The sequence below is a fragment of the Hipposideros armiger genome, unplaced genomic scaffold (assembly GCF_001890085.2).
Source record: "Hipposideros armiger isolate ML-2016 unplaced genomic scaffold, ASM189008v1 scaffold_95, whole genome shotgun sequence".
Classification (NCBI taxonomy): domain Eukaryota; kingdom Metazoa; phylum Chordata; class Mammalia; order Chiroptera; family Hipposideridae; genus Hipposideros; species Hipposideros armiger.
This window is the reverse complement of record NW_017731445.1, coordinates 231,144-234,537: the sequence shown is the minus strand read 5'-3', so window position 1 is coordinate 234,537 and position 3,394 is coordinate 231,144.

Below are 3,394 nucleotides of genomic sequence, written 5' to 3'. Positions count from 1 at the left end.
GGAAGGGGAACAGACAAGTTGCTGTCATTTTGTTCCTTAGCTGTGGAGGACAGTGTCACTGGCCCTCATATGTGGGATCCGAACCGGGGCCCTCTGGTGTCCCAAGCCAGCTCTTAACCAACACGCCACTCGGCTGGCCCGTGAGCATTTTTTTTTAAACATTGAGATGTTTTCTCTGAGGTCTCAGGACACTATTCCTGTGTTTCCTCCCTATTCTTAACCCTCTAAAGAGCTTTACATCCAAAAATATTCAGATCAATTAATTTAATACTTCCTGCTACGATTCGGGAAATGATATGTTTAAACTGATAAAAGTAGGTGGATTTCTAGAAATCAGAGGCCAACTTAAAGACAAAGGAAAATGAACCAGCCCAGCAATAACACATGTGACAACTTCATGTGCCTGCTCTGTCACCATGGTTATGAGAGTGGTAGGACTGCTGCTGCTGGACCCACTGGTGGCCATTTGGGCAACTCATCTCTGCCTTGAGAGTAGAGGGTGTCTAAAAGGAAGGGGGATGGGAGGAGCAGCTGCCTCTTCCTGCTGTATCTGGCAATGGTAGGACATCCTGAAGCTCTTTATAGTCTTTAAGGAAAGATATTGGTGGGACCGTATATTTTGAAATGGTGCCGATCTTGTTATGCATAGGGACCCAACATGAGGTTGTGACAGCCAACCTCAGGTTATGTTAAGCGTTGATGCGTTTGGTTCCTGGACCTTCCCGCATACTCCTCTGTCGGTCCCATGCTGTTTCGACCTCTCTGCTATTTTACCTGTGAGGCAAATAAAGGCAGCATGCCTAAGATCTGTAAACTTTGAAGACCAATGGAAACGCTCGCACAAAAACAGGAAAAACAGCACTGGCTCCAAATTATGCACAGAAAAGAGCAAAAGTAATGAACTATTCACAAAATAAAACATTTCCCATCTTGTTATAATATTAAAGACGATATAGGTGAGAATTGTTTTCTTCATAAGCATTTCCAAGCATACAGTGGTTGCCAACAAATCATAGTTAGTCATCTGTTAAGTGAGTTGCTGGTCACCAATCAATTTAAAAGGCAAAATTATGAAAAACATTTTTTCATAATTTAAATAAATATGTGTGGTTTGATAATGCTGTCGTAAGAGGCCTAAAGAGTGAAAACGTAAGCCGCCCCCTCTCACTGAGCCGCCTTTTCAATCTTAAAGCCTCAGCAGTTCCTGAAATGGGCCCCACCCTTATGATGCACCCCTGCCCCATGTTCTCCGTGACCCCTGGGGGGCGTCAATCTTAGCTCTCACCACACTCAGTTGTTGCTTAATTTTTCTCCCTGTTGACCTATGATGATATGGACTGGGTTCGTCTTTAAAGGTTTGGTGTGGCTATGATTTTAAAGTTGTTTTTGGAAGCCTTTATTTAAAAAAAGATTAACTCAATCATTTATGAGGAAAGCTTTTGGTTTCTTGAGTTTCAGTAGAGCATGGTGGAAGTGACACAGGGTTAGGAACGAGACCTGTGTTTGAATCGTAGCTGTGTCGGTAGACACGTGGCATTGGGCAGGTCCTTTACCTGAGATGAGTTTCCTCATCTGCAAGATGGGAACTATTTACCATCCACCCTGGTATTGAGAGGGTTTATTAGACATAATGGTTATGTATTAAATGCTTAGGATTCTTCTTAACTCTTCAATCCCTGGTGAGGATTCAAAGCAGTCTTTTATCTGACAGGTCAATGTCAGCATGAGTTAGAGGGTTTATCTTTACACCTGGTACTTGTATATACTCAGATATGGCACCTGCATGCATGTTGGGGTCAGTTGCCCCATGGCAAATGTCACAGAGTTAAAAAGAGGGCGTAGAGACATCTCTGTGAAGTTCATCATGTTCCAACAGGATCCATCCAGTCGGGGTGAAGTGAAAAGGCAGGGCTACTCAGGGCTGTCAGATCCCAGAGCCACTGTGCACCAAACCAACCCAAGGGACTATCATGTCATCAGACTACAATGTGTAACTACAATGTAAAGCACTCCAGTGTCATCAAACTCTTCCATCCCTCAGCTCTGCCTTCTTCAGTGTTCTCTCCCTTCTTTAGCAGGCATTCTCTTTATTTTTATTTTGCTTGTTTGTTTATTTTGTTCTTTAGATTCCACATATAAGTGAAATCATACGGTATTTATATTTCTCAGTCTGACTTATTTCACTAAGCATAATACCCCCTCGGTCCATCCATGTTGTCACAAATGGTAATGTTTCATTCTTTTTTATGGTAGCGTAATATTCCATTGCATAAATGTACAATTTCTTAATCCAATCGTTTATTGATGGGCACTTAGATTATTTCCATATTTTGGCTATTGTAAATAGCACTGCAGGGAACATAAGAGTGTGTGTATCTTTTTAAATGAGTGTTTTGGATTTCTTCGGATAAATACCAAGGGAAGTCTCTTTAATATTCTGTTCTCTCAGTGACCATAGTGGACAAATTCTCTCTACCCAATACTTAAAAAAAACCCAAAATTTCCAGAATTGTGTCTCCCTCTGCTAACTCCAGTATGCTTTGATTGACCAGACCCTGGGTCCTAGTCTCATCCCTGGAGTGGTAGTGATGTCAGCCTCACCCAAAGTGTGTGGATTAAGAGGTGATTCCCAAAGGAAAATCTGAATGCTTTTGCAAAGAAGAGAACAGACACTGGGAAGGCAGAAACAGTAGTTGTCTACTGTATGTTGCATTACCTAATTCCCTGAATATTCTCAAAAGGATGTCCCACAATACAGCCTGTCCGCCACCATCTTTCACCATCCCAAATCTTTCAGCGTTATGGTATAGAATTGGGCGGACAAGGATGAATTCAGTTCAACAAATGATATCTGACAAAGGCAGGATCTTTGTATTCAGAGGCCAAAGTTAATATGGTCACTGGGCAAAGGTTCATCATTTTAGTCAGTGGTATTCTTGAGCTAGAAGTGGGAGCAAACCCAGGATGATAACACAGGGGCAGGAGAAGTAGCAGTGAGCAGTTCTGGGTGTGGGAGCAGCATTGGGTTGTGGGCCAGGAGGAAGAGTGGGGGGCTGGCTAATGGAAAAGGGGAGTCTCCACGCGCAATCAGTTGGTGCTCTTCATTGTTCTGCCTTTCCCAACCTCTGCAAAGCCAGATTCAGGAATGGGGGATGAAGATTGGGACTTCTTTTCTATTTCTAGGAATACAAGAATTAAAGTGATGACACTAACATAAAAAAGTACCTATAAAAGAGCAGTGAAGACACATAGAAGTGATGACAGGATGTTAGGATGGGAGTGTGATAGATGTTTCTCTTATTTTCAAATAATTTGTACTATTTTGTTTTATACATACCTGTGTGGTGTGTGTGTGTGTGTGTGTGTGTGTGTGTGTGTGTGTGTGTGTGTGTGT